Below are 19,764 nucleotides of genomic sequence, written 5' to 3' on the forward strand. Positions count from 1 at the left end.
TAGCTTCCAATTAGCTTGAAATTGAAGGCCTTGTAGTCTTCACCACCTCCTTCTAGAACATTCCTGCTTCTAGAAGGAGATTGAGAAGACCAGCAAAGAGCCACAGGCAGATGTGTTTTCCAGCACACTGTCTAGGGTGCATTTTGTTGAGTAGTTCCTGATATTTATGTGAAAAAGAGTATGACTGGGTTGCTCTTACTTCTTGTTGAGTTTCGTCAGAGGTCGCCCTCACAGAAATCAGAAGAAATGGGGTGTGTAGGAGTTTGGGGCTGGTAAGTTATTTATTTACTTAACCATATTTTAAAGGCTGAAGAGCCTTCCATAAAGACTGTGGAATGCATTGTCATAAGAGGTGGGCAAGCCAAGTTCTGTGACTGCATTTTCCAAAGGATCAGGTCATTTTGTGACTAATGCTATTTGTAGTTATGATTACACCTCAGGCTTGGGTAGAGCTTGAATTTGGGGGACAGGGTTGGGAAGAAACATTACCACTCTTCTCTTCTCAATCCCAACCTCTGAATCCCAAACAATACCCCCAGCCCCAAATATCCCATTGTAGGGAGAGAAGACCATCACAGAAGAGTTATGAAGACACACATCAGAGGACATTTGGTGGGGGGGGGGGGGTCTGCTGCTCTCCAAAGTAGAATCCCATGTTGTCCTCGACAAGAGACCTGGAACACCAGTAGTGCATGAAGAAGGACTGTAATTCTAGTGATGGGATCCTTGTACTGACAGGCACTAGGGCTGTAGAGAATTACCTCAAGCAATCCCCTCATTAAAAACAAAAACCAAAGAACAAAAATCCATGTGTAACTTGACATATTTTCGTTTTTTGGTAGATATAAGATATCCTCAGGGTATCTGCTCTGTAATATGCACCCACTCGGGACATTCATCTTATTTAATCCTTACAGCCAGCCACTGAGGAAGGGGCTGTCATTGCCCATGTCTCAGAGTATGGAAACTGAGGCTCAGAGAGTTTAAGCCAATTGCTCAAATCAGATAGCTGATTTGCTTCCACACCTATGGTCTGAATTATGAAGTCATCTAGCTTCCATGGAAAAAAATGCATAAAGAGACAGTAATCCAATAAAACACTAAATCCAATAAAACACCACCTAGGAGAAACTCCTGGTAGTACTTGGCATTCAACAGATATGGAAAAGGACAACCAGCCTGCTTAAGTGGCTTGCTTAGCATTCTGGTTTTATCACTGTTATTCCACAGAGCACTTTTCATGGTTAAATGTGTAACGATTTGGGTAATATTTGTCTCCCCCAGTAGGCAATAAATTCTCTGAGTGAGGGGATTGTTTCGTTTTGCTCCTCTCTGTATCCCCAGGGCCTGGCTCGTAGTGGACTCGCATCGACATTTCCAAATGAATAAATGAATGGACAGAGCTAAGTTGTGGCAGGTCCAGCATTTTTCCTGCCTTCCTCGAAGTTTTGTGACAGGAATTGGTTTTCCTTTGATCTCTGGGAGCAGAGAAGTGTCATAATCTTGTCCCCCCAGGGAGCTTGACCTCCTGATGACATCTTCAAGGCTGCAGTGAAATGTTGCTGGAACATCAGGTGTGTAGGGCCCTCTCTCTCCCATCCTCATCTTGGGGCAAAAAAAAAAAAAAAAAAAACCCTTCCAGGTAGGAAGCCCCTGGGCCCCAGGAGGCAGGATTTGGATCCCATCTTGGAGCTTCAAGGAATAACTGAAGGGATGTTGGCAGCCATGGGCCAATTGTGGGGGGGCTTGCGGGCCCGTAAGAGTGTATAACGAATGTGGACATGTGGCGGAAATGGTCGTGTGCGGGACTCCTCATTTAGAAAGTCTCCCCTGATGTGATATTCCTTATTGCAATGTGACTTGGGCCATGCATTGGAATTTTCAAGAGAATCCAAGAAAAACAGGAAGGAAAATAAAACGTTCCTAGTGGGAATACTCTCTAGAATTGAAGAATAGATGCGATTCTCTGGTTTCTAGACAAAATAATTCAGTATGATGGTATTTTATGGAGAAGCATCTATCTCCCTGAGCAAAAAGAAGGGAAAAGTATTCTCCAGTAAATCTACTGTGCCCTCGTTAACATACAGCCAGACTTCAAGGGACCCTTGCACTGAGGATTTCAATGCAATTAATTACATAAATACCAAGACATGTAGTCTCCCCCCCCCCCCAGACTAAAAGGTCTCTGCAACAATTAGGAGACTGTGGCCCCCTTGCCCCCCTGTCATGCACATGAATGTCACAGGCCTCAGCAGAGGACTTGGGGTGCTTTGATGCCCAATGTGCTCAATTTGGTTTCAGAGATTTCCAATTCCTTGTACCTAAGCACATGTCCTAAACAAACAAATAGCACTGGCACAGAATTCTCTAGCAGGCTGTGGAGACTTAATGACCTCAACTCAGTGGTCTTCCCACTGTTGAGAGCCTCCCAGATACTTGGCAGCATTAACATTCCTGGGATTGTATTTGGCCAGCCTTTGTAAAGGAGTTGAATACCGCCTCATTAGCTCAGGCTCGTGGGGCATTTGTGTCTCCGACAACAGTTTAATTATGGACATTGTTTACTAATCAGTATTACTGTGACAGACTAGAGGGCTAATCTGAAGATGAACACAATAGCTTGCTTTCTTTTTATTCTTTCAGCCAGTGAACGTAAGAGTTAAAACAAACCTGTTTTTGTAGCCCTTGTTTTCCCTAATAAGATTGGGGGACACATTCTGAGGCAGGCAAGAGTTTCTCCTTCTCTCTTCTTCAGTTTAACTTGAATTTAGCCTGCTTTGTCCCACACACAGAAATGACAGCATTTGGAAAGGTGCCAGTTGGACAAACAGAAGATGAGGGGGACCGGCTCATTAGGACAACTGAATTTAGGAAACTTTGTCAGGAGCCTTTGTCAGCTGCCACGAAAGCCTCTTCTCAGAGGGGGTTTTGGAATCCCGAGGGGTTAACTTTACAGAAAGTCGAAGAACTGAATTAAAAATTTCCCTTTGTGCACATTCGCTTTGCCACATATGTAGTTGAAGATTCAGCGTGTTTCTACTTAGCACATTGGGAACTGTGAGCACAGAGTATTGTGAAAACATTCCTTACTGGGGAGAAAAATGGTTATTCTCTGTCTCCGGAACTTCAGGACTGATTCTGGGACATTTGTAGGAAAGTATTTTTGTCATTAGTTTTGATTAATTAAGGAAATAGCCTGGAGCATTGAAAGGCTTAATCCCTCCAACCTCTCAATTGGAGGTAAGAGGGTAGCAGTTGGAGAATTCAACTTTCCAAAGTCAGATTTGTCCCCAGAACAGAAGGTGAGGGAGGAATGTGGGTGACCGTGGCAAGTTTGGACAGGATCTTGGAGCCAGACCTGGGGTTGTCTTGAACATCACACTGGCTGGGTGGCAGCCTTCTGGAGGTGGATGAAAAAGTCAAGAAGAAGATGTCCTCTACTGCATAGATGTGGGCAGAAGCCTGGACCCCAAGCCCACCAGGAACGCACCTGTGTTTCAAATAAGCCTTGGCTGTGTTGTCGCCTAGGGGGACGGGGATCCTCAGCTCCACTGACTGAAATAGGACATGGGCATGAAAATCCCTTTGCTCTTCACTACCGTTAGTGACCAGGAGTCTTTCACATAGTGCCAGAGACCCCGAACATTCGCATGACTGGGCCAAGGGTGAGCAAGTTGGCAACCTGGGAGCCACACCAGCTGGTTGATGGGGGTTGTTTGCCCTGGTACACTTTATTTTTCTGTTTTTCAACTGATTTAGGAACTAACATAAAAATATTGAGATTTCACATGAAAATCTATAGCTCTGCCTTTTCTGGAATCATTGGAGTCTCTGAGAGCCAGGCCAACATTCTCACAAGGGGATACACCTGTGATCTGTCTGTGGCTACAGCTGCATGCCTTCTGACCCCTAGAGGTCTGGATGTGTGCTCTCCTGTGCCCAGACCCTCCGCAGCCATTCGGCCTTGCTCACTCAGGTCCCCGGCTGGCCCCACACACATGGTATACAAGGGGAAGGACCCTCTCACACAGGTGTTGGCTCTTAACATTTGGAGGATGTCCTTTCAGGTTAGAATTTCCCTGCCTCTTTCAGAATATGATACTTTGGTGTCGATGTACAGTAAGTCTCTCATACCCTAGTTCCTAGTATGAATTGTCTTGTCAGATGGCACCCGAGAGAAGGAGAAGTATCTATAAGGGTAAGAAAAAGGCTCAAGGAGAGTCACTTTGATCACTTTGCGACTGCGTTGAGGATGAGGACTGGGCAGAAAGCACAATCTAGAGCTGATTCCTCCACATCCATTTGTTTGAGCCTGATCCCAGGCACATGAGTAAGAAGAAAGCTGTCTTGTGGCCTGCTGTAGACTGAATGTTTGTGTCCCCTCAGAATCCATTCATTGAATTCTAATCCCCAACGTGATGGTAGTTGTAGGGAGGGCCTTTGGGAGGTGATTAGGCCTTGAGGATGGAGCCCTCATGAATGGAATTAGTGCCTTTATAAGAGACCCCAAAGAGCTCCCTTTCCCCTTGCATCCTGTGAGGACACAGCTAGGAGGTAGCCGTCTATGAACCAGGAAGCTGGTCCTTACCAGGCACTGAATCTGCCAGTGCCTTGATCATTGACTTCCCAGCCCAGGGACCTGTGAGAAATAAATGTCTGCTGTTTATAAGCCACCCAGTCTGTGGTATTCTGCTATAGCAGCCCAAGACTAAGGTAAGACCCATGGAGGCCCTCATGCCTCCTGTTTATTAATAGAGATACTGGAACTGTTTTACTTTCTTAGGTTTCTGGAGTATTTTGAGAGCACAGAGAGAGTATATGGTGACGATAAGGAAAACAATTATGCAGATAGTTTTGAGCTCTATTGGTCATTATAGAAGTATTATAATCACATTATATTTTATAGGTATTATAATATATTATATTTGGTCATTTTATAAGTCACCTTGATTTAGCCACTTGAAAGAGCAAAGATGACTATTTTAACTTAACCTCCTCTTAACTGTCCAGTATTAAGAGTGTTAGAGTGGCCAGAAGCAAAGAGCCAGAGTAAGGAGGGGAAAAAGGGATGGGCTTGCACAGTCCCTTCCTCCACATCCGGGTGCACTGGCCCCGCAGAGCAGTCACACGGGCCTTGCCCCATGGCTCAGTCTGCCAGCATCCCCCTCAACTGTGTTTGTCCCACTTGTAATAACTAGTCTCAGAATTTCCTATTTGATTCCGCCAATCCACATGGTGTGATTTAGCTTCTTAGAAGAATAAATCAACATTTTCAAGCCTGCTTGGAGTTATTTTAACTAGCCTCTCTCCATTAAAAATGGCCCACAGTGTGATTTGGCCCAGTGCTAGGATGGTGGCTCCATTTTGGAGACATAGTTGACTTTAAAATAACATGGCTGCAAGGAAATGCACCTCTTTGTTGGCCATGCACGTTTTTTCTTACGAAATTGAAGGGACTTCTCTCTGAGTCACCTTAGCTGCTCTTGTGAGTCATTTCTGAGACTCAGGCGGAGAAGGAGGACAGAGAAGCAGGCGATGAAAAGGCCTGGGCAGACTGCACCCTGGCCGCTGGGACCTACCTCATACTGCTCTGGCTTGCTTTTGACTCGGTGACATGTGCCCAGACCTCCTCTGGCCTCGAGGAAACTCAGAAGGGAGTAGACAGATTTTCTACCAGGCAAGTGTGTTTAGGTGTGTCCTGTATTGTAGCTTTGTACAAAAAGCACTGCAGCTTTTCCAAGACCACCAGACCTGATCCTACCCCTTTGAGGTTGGTGCCAGGTAGACATGGCATTCTGCAGCAGCACCTATATCCTCTGCCACCAGCACAAAGAGCCTGCCTGCATCTTCTTGCTTGTCCATGAGGTGTACGTGGATTTGGGGCTCCTTGAGTCCCAGCAGAACTGGTGACCTATTCTTCTTCTCTCTTTGCTTGTGACTCGGAAGCCCCCACGGTCCCCAGACCTTTTGCCTCTCCATCTGACAACCACTCAGGCATATTTCAAAGGTGTAAATTACTTGGTGAGATTTCTCTCTGGAAATGTGCATTTCTAGTTTTGTGATTCCATGGACTCAGAATAAGTGCATTCTAAGTTTCGTTGTCACTATTTGTTAGTTTGGTGAACTTGGGCAAATTAACTTAACCATTCTCATATGATGGAGATTTTAATAGTGGTGACTATGGCTTGCTTCACTCATTTACAGAACTCTACTTCACAGGGTTTTGTGGGAATTAAATGAAATAATTTCTGTAAAGTACTTGGGTACCAAACGGATTAGGTGGGTAAAGTAAATGGATAGAGTAATGGGTACTGAACACCCATTGAGTATTTAGTAAATGCTACTATTGCTGCATCTTCATGGATGTGGGAGCTGAAGTGTACACTGTTAAACATCCTGGGGTGTGAATCATTGAAAAACTTCATAGCTGCTGGGGGTGTCTGAACCTTCCAAACCAGGCCTGTGCGAGAGTCTTCCTGGCAGGTATCTCATGCTGACCTCATGCTGGTCTGTGAGGGGGAAAGGTTGTTGCTGGTGAAGGGAAAGGCTCGGAGGGAGATTCCAAATTCACCAGCCAGTTTTCAGTCAGCTGGCTGGGCCCAGAGTCTTAGGCTGCAGCGGTATTCTGACTTCTTAAACGATATGAACTGCTGCTTCCTTCTGCGCTGCATCCTTGGACAAATTAAAAGAAGTGTACACACAGAACTCTTTGGCCAGTGTTCACAAGCTAAGCCAAATTCAGAGCTGAAGGTTAGACACGAAATAGCAAACAGAAGCAAAGCAGACAGGCACTCACACCTGGCTGCTAAGAATGAACAAAACAGATGCCCGGAAAGTCGGGAAGAATTTGTACGTGAATGCAGAGTCTTATGGATTTCCCATTTTTACTCCAGCAGCTCCTAGAAGACTTTCAAAGTGAGGGAATGCCCCCTTAGGATTTCTGGAGCAGTCGGGCACCTGCGTGGGGAGCCACGCCCAGTGATTCCCGGGAGGACTCTGATTTATGGAGAGAGGGATTCTGAGCTCAGCTGCATTCTTGTGACTGGGATCAAAAGGGCTTTCTCACTGACCACAGATCACATCCCAGGAATCCTCCCTAGACAGCACATTCCTGAGAACAAATGCGGCCTTGGCCATAGCCCATGGGGTGGAGTAAGACTGGGAGGGCACATAATCCAGGGGGGATGGCATTTTTAATACCCTAAATCGCAGGTTTTATGTGTCTCCCAAAGAAGAGAACTGCAGGTTTGGGGAAAGTTACAATCTTCCCTTATCTAAGGGCAACTGGTTTAGTGGAAAATAAGCTAACCTGAATTCTCATCCTGATGAATTACTTTACTTTTTTGGGACTACATTTCGTCATCTGTGAAATGGGTATCTTGGATTATAATCAGAAGGATGTTTTTAGGCAGTTTGCCACAATCCTCATCGCTCCCTATTATCTCATCCATGCCTTGCTTTACTCATGTACTCCCTGACTCCATTAGGAATTTAAATTTGCAATCTCTGTACTAGATAATCTCTAAGCCCTGTTCTTACCCTCCCCCCACCAACTCCCCAGCTGTAACTTTCTTGAAAATCATAGTTGGGAATAGATTTTAGAATATTTGTTTATATAGGCAGGATGCTCATGTGTCTTCTGGACCAAGGTTCTTGGATCAGTAGGAGAAGGGAATGGACCCAACTAGGGCTTCGGATGGGCGAGGCATGATGGTGTCAAGTCTGGCAATTCCAAAGCAGAGAAGAGCATCAGTGGGAAGTGGGTAAACCTGTGTACAGGGTTGGCACACCCAAGATATTCCACTGTTTGCTTTTCCTGAATCTTTTCAAGAGTTGGCTTGCTCACCTGTTCCAGGGCAACTTCGCCTTGAAAGGGTTATTGAAGTTGTACTTTCTCCTCTGATGGGGTGTGTTAACCTGGCAGAAGAAAAGGATGCTGGGCTTCCTCCTGCCAGGCAACACCACTGATGCAATTCTCAGTTGCCTACATCTGTAATGAAAAGAAGAAAAAAAGTGCTCAATATAATTAGAGCTCCAAATCCCCTTTTGGAAGATGGAAGAAATATTGTACCCAAAATGAGCTAGTGTGCTCGCTTCGGCAGCACATATACCAAAATGAGCTAGTGTAAGGAGGAGGAGGCTGTACAGAACTCCCTTTGTTTTTATTCCATTCTTGATGAAGTTACAGCCAAGGATTTTGTTTGGTGAAGAAACAAATTGTATAATACTTGTAAGTCTATAGAGACAGTACCAGTCATATTGGGTTGTATTTTTGGCACAGTAGCTTGAAGTTGTACTTAGATAAGAATCCTGTACCTAAGAGTAAGTTGATACTTTAGTTAATTACAGATTTATCTCTTTCAATCTATTAAGATTGAACATTTGATAATTATGTGGTGTTGATAACTTATCTTTCTCCCCAACCATGGGGCCAAGAGAAGACGTATGGGTAGGTGGCTGGGTGGGTGGGGAGAGTATTATAATGGGAGTATATGAGTAATGGCTCTTAGCTCATAATATTATATCCAAAACCCAAGAAAAATAATATTCTGAATATACAGCCATTAGCTGAGGGATGAGATCTCACTCACAGATTGGGGACATTGGAAAAAAGAATAATGCATGCCTCTACATCCAACATTTTCTTATTTGTATTAGTACATTTGTCTTACAGCTTTCTTTCTGCAAAAATAACTCATTGAATCAAGGAAGGTAGGCTATCCGTTTGGAAAGTGGGCTGTGCTAAGTACCAGAATAGAGAAACAAGGCCCCTTGGGGATTCTAGCAATCCAGGGAGTTAGAAGAGACTCTTCCAAAGCAGGCCTTGTTGGTGGACCATAATACAGCTAAGTGTCTATATTTCTGGGGCTTAGAAAGACTCTGAATATAGAAGGAACTTTCACTTTGCAATGAAAAGATCTTTCAAAAAATAAAACACTTATATTAATTTACAGGGATATAGATGAATTAGTCACTTGTCTATGTATAGATGTAGATTTTTAACTAACTAATTGATTGATTGATTCATTAATTTTTAAGTAGGCTCCATTGTGGGGCCCGAACTCACATCCCGATCATGACCTGAGCTGAGATCAAGAGTCAGATGCTTAACAGACTGAGCCACCCAGGAGTCCCAGATGTAGCTTATTAATGTAGTTTATATACCTATTCAAAATCACCTCCCATATAAAATAATTTAAAATAGAAATATTGCATTTTTCACTATCAAAGTTTATGAAACAATTTTATTGAAACATTTCCCCTATATCTGTGACATCCAAGCCTTCTGAGTCTTCTAACATGATTTGAAACTGCACGTAGTCCTCACCTCTCTGTTTCAGATACAGATGTGCTTGAAATCTGTTTATCCCAAGCCACAGTTAGCCATTTACAGAATATTAGAGAGTTATTTTGTTTTTTATTCATTCTCTACATGTATAGTTGTGATCTCCACAATGTAGCCTTTACTCTATGACTTTTATTTTTTATTTTTTATTAAGTTCAATGAGCCAACATATAGTACATCATTAGTTTTTGATGTAGTGTTCAATGATTCATTAGTTGCATATAAAATTGTCTTTTTAAAAGCTCCTTTGCAATGATACATAATATTTGCAATTAATCTGGACTAACTTTGTCTCTCTGCCTTTTTTTTTTTTAAACCAGCTCTATCCGGTGAATTGTGTAAATATCTCAGATTAGTTTTGTGTTCTATTAATCTAATTGTTTATTGTTTGATTAAATAATGTAATTGAGAGCATGCTCTGTAAATATAAAAGTCCCCCACTCCTACACATGCATACCCTCACTGCTCTAAAAGTCCTCTGTGCTCCACCTGTTCACCTTTCCTCACAAATCCCTAGCAACTGCTGAACTTTTTATTGTCTCCTTAATTTTGCCTTTTCTAGAATGTCATATATTTGGAATCATATTGTACATAGCCTTTTTAGTTTGGCTTCTTTCACTTAGTAGGATGCATTTAAGTTTCCTTCCTGTATTTTCATGGCTTGATAGGTCATTTACTTTTAGCACTGAATAGTATTCCATTGTTTGGATGTAGCACAGTTTATCGTCTACACAAGGACATTTTCGTTGCTTCCAAGTCTTGACAGGTATGAAGAAAGCTGCTATAAACATGCATGTGCAGGCTTTTTGTTTGTTTGCTTATTTGGTTTTTTTCAGAGACGTAAGTTTTCAGTTCATTTGGGTAAATACCAAGGAGTGCAATTGCTGGATCATATGGTAAGAATATGTTTGATTTGTAAAAACTGCCAAACCATCTTCAGAGTGACTGTACCATTTTCCATTCCCACTTGCAATGAATGAGAGTTCATGTGCTCCACATCCTTGCTAGCATTTGGTATTGTCAGTGTTCCAGATTTTAGCCATTCTAATAGATGTGTAGTAATATCTCATTATTGTTTAATTTGTATTTCCCTGATGACATATGATGTGAAACATCTTTTCATATGGTTATTTGCCATCTGTATATCTTCTTTGGTGAGGTATCTGTTAAGATCTTTGGCCCATTTGTTAATCAGGTTGCTTGTTTTCTTGTTGAGTTTTCAGAGTTCTTTGGATAAAAATCCTTTATCAGATGGGTCTTTGCAAATATTTTGTCCCAGTCTGTGGCTTGTCTTCTCATTCTCTTGACATTGTCTTTCACAGAGCAGAAGTTTTTTATTTTAATGAAATCTAGCTTATTAATTATTTCTTTCATGGATCATGCCTTCGGTGTTGATTTGAAAAAATCACCACCCAACCCAAAGTCATCTAGGTTTTCTCCTATGTTGTCTTCTAGGAGTTTTATAGTTTTGCTTTTTATATTTAGGTCTGTGATCCATTTTGAGTTAATTTTTTGAAAGGTGTAAGGCCTACGTTGAGATTCATCTTTTTTTTTTTTTCCTGTGGATGTCCAGTTGTTCAAGCACCATTTGTTGAAAAGATTTTCTTTGCACCATTGTATTGTTTTTGTTCCTTATGTCAAAGATCAGTTAACTGTATTTATGTAGGTATATTTCTGGGTTCCCTAATCTGTTCCATTGATCTGCTTGTCAATTCTTTTGCTGTTACCACACCATCTTGATTACTATAACCTTATAGTAAGTCTTAAAGTCAGATGTCAGTCCTCCAACTTTATTCTGCTTTTTCAATATTAAGCTGTTATTCTGGGTCTTTTGCTTCTTAAACTTAAGAATCAGTTTGTCAATATCTAGAAAATAACTTGCTGGGATTTTGATTGGGATTCATGAAATTTACTGATCAAGTTGGGAAGAACTGACATCTTGACAATATGAATCTTCCATGCATATGGAATATCTCTCCATTTATTTAGTTTTCCTTTGATTTTATTCACCAGAGTTTTGTAATTTTCCTCATATAGATCTCATACATACTTTGTTAAATTTATAACTAAGTATTTCATATTTTGAGTGCTAATATAAATGGTAATGTCTTTTTTAATTTCAAATTCCATTTGTTTGTTGCTAATATCTAGGAAAACAATTGACTTTTTGTATGTTAACCTTGTACCCTATAACCTTGCTATAATCATTTATTAGTTCTAGAATTTTTTTTTTTGGTGAATTCTTTCAAATTTTCTACATAGATGATCATTTCATCTGTGAACAAAGACATTTAATTTTTTTCTTCTCAGTCTATATGCCTTTTTTTCCTCTTTTCTTGTCTTATTGCATTAGCTAGAACTTTTAGTAAGATATTGAAAAAAAGTGGTGAGAGGAAACATCCTTGTCTTTTTCCTGATACTACTGGGAAAGCTTCAAGTTTCTCACTATTAAGTATGTTGTTAGCTGTAGGGTTTTTGTAGATATTCTTTATCAAGCTAACATCATATAGTTCATGGACAGGTATTGGATTTTGTCAGATGTTTTTTCTGTATCTATCAATATAATTCTGTGATTTTTATTTTTTAGCCTGTTGATGTGATGGATTATATTAACTGATTTTTGAGTGTTGAACTAGCCTTGCATATCTGTGATAAATCCCACTTAGATGTGGTGTATAATTCTTTTTACCCATTGTTGGATTTGAGTAACTTGTTTTTAATCCAGTGCTTCCCAAATAGATTTCACTATGGAACCCTTTGCATAAAGCAATTGCTAACAGATTGTGTAACAGCAGGTCTGTGGCACTAATCTCTCAAGAAAAAGTGGAGAGAAAGAAATGAAGAGGAGAGATGCCACATAGAATCTGGAAGGATCCCCATGGTCTTTAGGGGATATGTATAGGCACTTTCAGGTACATGTAGGAAAAAATCAAGCATCAGAAGACATTTCTTTTGTAAAGAGGAATCTTATTATTTTGTGTGCTCCTCTAGGGTACCTGGTTATGCTAGAGTAGGCTGCCAGGAGCATGTGTCTATGAGGTCTGTAGAGACACCTAAGAGAGACCTGGATCTCCTTTCTGACAAAGGAGACCAATAAGTACAGCCCCATTACTTCTGAAAAAGCAGGGGATACCTGTGAAGGGGTAAAGGTGGTAAGTGAGGGATGGTTCCTGGTGTCACATGGGGTGACATCACTCAAAATATCTATCTTTGGACCAAGACTCTCCCCCCTTCACCTCTCTCAACCCTCGTCTCAAGAAAACCTTTCCTGCAGAAAAGGAATTTTGGAAACATTATTTAAATGCACAGCAGCCCTTTTTTTTGTAACTTGTTGAAAAATTTTAAGCCTTGTGGGAGGAGGATGCTTTCCCTAGCATGACATAGTCACCAGCCACGGTAGAAGAATGACTTGGTTTACCTGCCTCTTGGTGACTTCAGGCAGAGAGTGCTAGAAGCACAGCTTTAGCCAGGAAGGGTAATACCCCTGTGAACCATGTGGGGAGCACAGAACATAAAGGAAGAGAAGAGATTCCTGGGGACGGTCAAGAGGCTAAAATGGTGGACAAAGAGCCTTGGTGAGACACAGAGAAGACTCTTGAACAAGGAAGGAAGGTGCTGTGGACTGTATAAGTCAGATCCCACAGCCACACATTGTTTTAGGTCACCCTAAAATTGGTATATCTAGGGCAGAAGTCCCCAAATGTCATTGGTGACCAAGAAACCGTAGGTAGCCTTTGAAAAAATGCAATTCCAGGGAGCACCCCAGGAAATTCAGAATCAGTAGATATGTCCTGAATGGGTTTTTAACAAGTTCCCCAGGTGATTCTGATGTGCATCCATGTTGAAGGACCACTAATGTGAAAGAAAGGCAAGACTTTACATCGAAAATATTTCTTGAATTTAAAAATATCTATTGCGAAGTAAACTTGGAGAAATTAAAATGCACTCTCTTAAACTCATTGTGCTGTCTATTAAATGCAGAAATCTTACTTAAAAAGAAATCAAACAGTTGCACTTACTGAATGTTTTAAAGAATATCTTATTCATCCAATTGCCTGCAGACCTGTATCCTCCCCATCCCTTTCCTCATTTGTCCTTGTTTGAGACAATTTCTGATTTGTAATTTTAATTTTTTGCTCTTGCTTGGATTATCTACACTTTGATACTTTTTAAATAATCTTACTCCCCATTTTTGAGTCATTGAACTGGAAATGGTCAGGGACCACTTTTCTCCTTTTAATAATAGCATTCATGATACCGGAGAGCTGGACTCTATCCTCAGAGGTCAATTTCATGCAAGTCTCACCAGGCAAATCCATCTGAAAGGAGATTCTGGTCAAGCGGGAACACACTGCAAACTTTACACCTCCAATCAACTTCATTTATGGTAGTTCCTTTTAGATTTTGTCATTTGCAATAGAAAGCTGTTTTATATTTCCTGTGTCATTTTCCAGAAATTTTGCACAAGATGCTTGTGCCTCAGTTTCTCCATCTGTAAAATTGAGGCTATCATGTAATATTACACAATATAAACTTTTTGGAAAGAATATTGTAAAGCAAGTGTGGCTGGTTCAAGTGTGACTAACCCAAAATGTGTTTATCATTTAAAATGGAAATCTGCAAAGAACAATTTGATAGTAACTGCATTTTCAATGAGCGGCTTGAGGTCACAGTTCATAAACTAGTCCTACACCACTTGGGTCGTTTTCTGCAGAATTTGTAAACTGAAAGGATGGAATGCTCTCTGCTGTGTAAATTTTGCATCTGCTATTTCTTACAGCTGCTTTCCCTAGAGCATAAGTGACCGAAGAAGCAGAGTTAGTAGAGAAAACAGGTGTGCTTGTTCAAAGGAGGAAAGTAAGTGTATTCATGAAAATGATCTTCCCAGCACCCCGGCCTCTCTCCAGGAGAGATTCACAATCCAGGCATCCCTGTAGGCACAGTCAACTGACTAGTGCAGAGCTGGCTCCTTGCATGGATTTTTCAACTTGTAGCTTAGCAAGTTCAGGACCGAAGATTGACTCCTGCCTGCAGGATAAAAGATGCATGCTTGTTCTTTGTGGCACTGCAGAGTTTCTTTGGTTTTGGCTTGTTGAGATTTTGCCAGTTAGAGTAAGAGAACTGTGCTTACCTGGGTACCTGCTTTCAAAACTTGAACCTTAGAGATGCTCATTGGTAAGTAAGGCAGATCAGGAATTTATGTTTTCATTTCATTTCAAAGCTATTTCTTCAAGAATCTAGGGCTATAGGGGATGGCAAACCAGGGCCAAAGCATAAGGGATCTTAATGTTTAATCTTAAAGGAGCATAACAGACCCTCAAAGGGATGCCTACACAGTGCTTTAAGGGTCATATTTCTTGGTGATGACAATAGGGCCCAGGTTCTGTCTGGTCTTAACATTTGCAGGTTTAGAAACTGGGTTTTGTCAGAACCTAGAAACTCTTGAAAACCATCTCATGCCCACAAAACTAACAAGTGACGATGGTTTGACTTACGCTGAAGTGGACTGGATACTCTTATTGGCAGGATGAAATATTTGTATTAATTTACAACAAGAAATACAACTCTCAAGGGTACCAGGCATTCATACCAGCTTTCCTAACACTTATCTCTGTAGGATGACTACAGAGGAGGCTAAAACATAATCAGAATGTTGTATGTTGAACATGGACACTGATCTTGTCAATATCAACATCGAGTGCATCTAGTCATATAACCTGACGTGTCTGTCTATAGCATCTGAATTCATGCCAACCAAACTGGGTATTTGAGCCAGGGGGTCAGGACCTCTTCTGAAAGGGGTGGTGTTGGAAGCTTCCTGTCACATTTGAATTATCTCATTTTTTTTTCCGTATTCAGATGACAAATTTCTTTCCTCCCTCAGTGTTTCTCAAATGTGTCCTATGGTTCACTAATCCTACCTGATTCTTTGGGAAAAAAGGATTTTGTGGCTGAAAAATTCACCACTGCATACCATATCTCATTTTGTGGGTTCACTATGTTCATTAGCACTTTTCTCTAGCAAAGGAACTTTGCTTAGTAGGATAGGGAAGATTTTCTGAGAACCTACATGAACCATTATGAGTTCTTAATTGTAATGGCTTTTAGGGGTTAGCAGGTAGTGTGGTGGAAAAAGACCAAGCTTGACATCAGAAAACCTGGGTTCAAATTCCAACACCATCCTGGTGTTACATTGGGCACATGACTTCAGCTCTCCAAACTTCAGATTCATTTTTATCAGTTCAAATGGGGATAGTGATGCCAGTTTGTAATGTCATCATAAAGATTAAATAATGATTGGATAACATCCAACAGCTCTAATCACTGTACTGAGTCTTTTACATGCTTGTTTCTTTTTAATCTTCCTAAACAATTCTATGTAGTAGGTGCAGCAGAAGCAGACTCTAAGGTGTAGGGAAATAAAGACACATGGCTAATAATAGTGGGCCTGGAATTTGAGTCTAGAAGTCTATTTTCTTTGCTACAATGCTACATGCAGAAGCCTAGAATCTAGCACATAAGTATTTAATATATGTTTTCTTTTTATGTAACATAATGACTAGACTGATTCATGTTAAGTATGAAACTATGGAAAAAGGCAGAGAAGACAACACTTTAGGGAAGAAAAGCTCAAGCCAGGTAAACCTTATATATTGCTTAACATAAATTTTTTATTAGACTGTGTTTAGGAAGGTCTGCATGATGTTGGTAATCACTGCCTATAGATTTTTGGTTTTGTTTTGTTTATATACTATTATACTGGATTGAATGCTCCATATTGTCAGACTGTGTCATATCTTATAGTGAACATTTGTGGTCACCCAACCTTTTGGTGATTTCCCATATATGAGGCTTACCTTTCCAGTGTAGAAGGCAGGAAATGTGTATCTTAGATTACTTTGTGGCCAGGGGGCAGGCCTGTGACCTGGGCTCTGTGATCCAGCCCATGCAAGGTAGATTTGGAAGTAAGCTGCAAGAGATGGCAACATGGGAGAGAACTGATCTTTTGCTAAGGTTGACGGAAGAGATATGCAGGGGAGGTGACAGTGGCATATTTCCTGGCCTCCAGCCCTAAGGGTCTTAGGTATTGAGTATTGGTGCAGTGGTATTTTCCTTAGAGACATCCTTATGCTGTGGATGAGCATGATTCCTGGCCATGTAGCTTCAGGGCTTGGCTTCCTGGTCCTTCTGGATAGTCCTGAGATACGTACTACTGTTTAATCAATTCCCTTTTTCCATTTAAACTTGCCAGAATGGATCCTGTTGTTTATAACTCAAAATTGTCACTGATAACACTGTGTCACTGAAGTGCCCGATACTCTCCTGGGTATGCAGTAGATGCTCAAAGAATAATCGCTGCATGTATAAATGGAGGGCAATTGTGAAACTGTGATGGTGATGGTGATGGCGTGTGTGTGTGCGTGTGTGTGTGAGAGAGAGAGAGAGAGAGAGAGAGAGAGACCCCTGCTCTATCACTTTTCTTAGCTTTGATCTCAATCCCTTGGAAACTTTATGCTGGGGTTTGGTATGATACATTTTTGTTTCTGCCTGTGACTTTGGAATGTAGGAGCATTGTAAATATTAAGTCCATTCTTCACTTTGTTTTGAGGGGCTGTTACTGAAGATATGTGGATAAATTTATACCAGGTTTTCCTCCTCTAGAATTATGTGGACAAGTTTTCCTCATTTCTGCTTGTCAGAAGAAAATTTGGAATGTATGAGGTCTGGGGTTAACTTTTGAGTTAAAGTTGACATTTTTTTTAGTGAAGAATCTTCCTGAAAATTGTTTCATTCTTTGAGAGATGTTTAACAACGAATCTCAAAGAGTCGCAGGAAGAGTTTTCAAATTTATCATTTTTGTTTCATATTTAAAAATATATTTTATTATTTATAAGGGATTATTCAGAAATTGATCCAATTTAGTCTTACATTTTGTGGTAGTTAAAGGAAAGTAGATCCTTGCTTGACATCCTTCCTTTAGAACCTAGGAAGCCCCAAATCACAAAGTTTTATGCCTGAATAACATTTAAGATTTATTCCAGAAGCTATATAAAATGGGACATTTATGTGTTGGGCCAAACTTTCACTTAGTTGCCTTAAAAATTTTGTAGTTCTGTTGGAGAATCCATTGGTTTCTTGGGGATATCCTTGAAGAGGACATTTTAAATAGAAAAGCCCTACTAAATTTTGGATTTGGCATCTACTCAGAAAGAGGCAAAAGGAGGACAGTGAGTAGCAAGGAAGGAGACCAGAAGATCATATCACCACCTCTCGTCTCTCTCAGGCCAGAAGGAAGACTGGCTTCCCTGGGGGAACCCACCATTCCTGTCTGGTCCCTACTACACATAACACTTAAGACCTTCTCCAAGAGAAATGTCTCTTTCCTGAAGTTTTAAGATACCTTCTGTATAATTTGGTTATTTTTGGTTCAGATAGGTGTTAATTAAGGGAAATTTCACCCAAAATAGCTAACACATATGAAGTTGTTTTGTGAAGGTTATTTTTTCCCTAGAGGAAAAAAAAAAGAGAGCTGATGGCCTTGTAATCACACACTAGGATGCTCTTAAGGGTCTGGCTTATCTGGAAAGAGGACATTTAACAGATAAGGTCGACACTCCATTTTAATCCCACCCCCAGCAGAATCAAGTTTTTGTGTCATTTCTCTTTGTCAGGAATTAAGGCTGAAATGTGCAAGAAACAGGTTTTTGTTTTTAAAACAACAGCTGCTAAGCAATCACTATCATCTACCTTCCGTTACCAAGTTTTGGGCAGATAGTGGCCGAGTGGGTACTTCCAGGAGCTCTCCCATATTTTGGTGTTTGATCCCACAATAATCTTTGAACATCTGTTTTTATACCCACTGAGCTGTTTCTCTTCTCATGTTTAAATCTGGCACACACAATTTTGTAATTCTGCAAGGGAAGTATAGTGGGAAACAGTACATTACTGTGTTTATAAAAAAAAGTGCAATGGAAATAAATACTAATGTATAGTATTTCTTTCTTGGCATATCTGAATTAGATTCTTGCTAATTAGTTATATATATATGCATATATAATACATATGATATACGTATTATATTATATATATATAAAGCACTAATATTTTAGTATATATGTTCAATTTAATTTTTTGAAAGATTTATTTATTTATTAGAGAGAGAGAGTAGGCATGCGCAGGGGCAGGCGGCAGAGGGAGAGAATCCCAAGCAGACTCCCTGCTGAATGTTGACCCTGAGATCACGACCTGAGCCGAAATCAAGAGTCGGACGCTTAACTGACTGAGCCACCCAGGCACCCTGTTCCATCTATTTTTTGTGCTTGGATATATGTATGTGAGTATACTAGTGTGGACTGAAAAATTATAATCATACTGTACTTACTATCTTGTAATTTGTGTTGTTCTACCATATCATATCTCAAACATTTTCTATTTTGTTGAATACCCTTTAAAAATGATAATACTCTAATATAAGGGTTACCACACTTTATTTAGCCAATCTCTGAATGTTAGACATGTAATTGTGTTTTAGGTGTTCTAAAAGGGCATATTTTTAATGTAAAAATCCTTGGATTCATCTCTGGTTAGGTTGTTGGGATATATTCCTAGAAATGGGATCGACAGGTCAAATGGTATACATGTTTTGACACATATTGCCAAGTTGCCTTTAAAAGATTGAAACAACTTTCACTCTTACTCATATTATATATACATGTTGGTTTTTCTCTCTGTTTGTATTTACTGGTTATAATTGCTTTTCTAACCCCTAGCCATTTGCTAGGCAAAAAAGAAAGCATCTTCTTTTTAAATTTGTATTTTGAGATGTGATAGTCTTATCTTCTATGTCATGGTTCCTAGAAATTCTTAGTTCTTCCTACTTAGCTTGTTTTAAAAGGGACAGACACTGCAATGTTTCATATAGGGTAAAAGTTTATGTAGAAGTTTAAAGCTATGGTTGAGTAGAGAATCTACAGTTCTGTGGATGTCCAACTGTTATAATAAATACAGATAATATAAAATGGGCCACTTACATTGTTTCTGAACACAGATCTTAGAAATGTTATTGCCATTTGCAACGACGTGGATGGAACTGGAGGGTGTTATGCTGAGCGAAATAAGTCAATCAGAGAAAGACATGTATCATATGATCTCACTGATATAAAGAATTCTTAATCTCAGGACACAAACTAAGGGTTGCTGGAGTGGTGGGGCGGTGTGAGGCATGGGGTGGCTGGGTGATAGACATTGGGGTGGGTATGTGCTATGGTGAGCGCTGTGAATTGTGCAAGACTGTTGAATCACAAACCTGTACCTTTGAAATAAATAATACATTATATGTTAAAAAAAAGAAGAAGATAGTAGGAAGGGAAAAATGAAGGGGGGGGAATCGGAGGGGGAGACGAACCATGAGAGACTGT

Source organism: Zalophus californianus, chromosome 6 (assembly GCF_009762305.2).
Source record: "Zalophus californianus isolate mZalCal1 chromosome 6, mZalCal1.pri.v2, whole genome shotgun sequence".
Lineage (NCBI taxonomy): Eukaryota > Metazoa > Chordata > Mammalia > Carnivora > Otariidae > Zalophus > Zalophus californianus.